Below are 831 nucleotides of genomic sequence, written 5' to 3' on the forward strand. Positions count from 1 at the left end.
AGAGAAGCATGTAATGCATTTTTGCAGCAATTTGTGTTTTTTAATCTGCCCAAAAAAAATGCAAAAATGCAAATTGCAGTAAAATCACGTGCGCAAAAATCAAAACGCACAGCAAAAAGCACCGCAGAAACGGATCAAAAGCAAACTGCATAGGTGTGTACCGAGCCTTATGCTGGTCACATGGATCCATTTTCAGATGAGAATATTCAGGCGAAAAATCTTTGAACATTCGCTGAATGAGAGAATTTTGTTTGAAATTTTCACTTGTTTTTAACATTCTGTTTTTAAAATGAATGTAGTTTCTGAACGAAAGCCACATACACTGTCTGAAAATTCCTTTGACTAAGAAGTTTTCTAATATTTCCAAATTGTCCCATCACTGTGGTTGAAAATGAATGTCAATTTGACCCACTTTTTTTTTTTTTAAAGGTTATTAACGGATTAATCGATTAACCAAAACAATAATCGGCCAACTAAGCAATTATGAAAATAACCGTTAGTTGCAGCCCTAGATGTAGACATCTCTTTTGTTATCTCTCCACTTCAGCGCTAGTACTTCTTCAGTCCGCATACTGGCCATTTCACTCTGTTTTAATTTCTTGGCGACCAATGTCTGTGGGAAGCCTTTGCGGTTGGTCCGTGCTGACCCACAGGCCACAGTCTGCTTTAGGTACAGATGGCGGAAAAGTGGGAGACTTGTGTAGAAATTGTCTACATATAGGTGGTAACCTTTCCCAAGCAATGGTTGGATCAGCTGCCAGACAATTTTGCCACTTGTTCCCATGTAGGTAGGGGATCCAGGGGGGTTTAGCTGTCTGTCTTTTCCCCCAT

Source organism: Lithobates pipiens, unplaced genomic scaffold (genome assembly GCF_037356315.1).
Source record: "Lithobates pipiens isolate NorthernLeopardFrog02 unplaced genomic scaffold, aLitPip1_a1.2 Scaffold_3, whole genome shotgun sequence".
NCBI classification, from domain to species: Eukaryota; Metazoa; Chordata; class Amphibia; order Anura; family Ranidae; genus Lithobates; species Lithobates pipiens.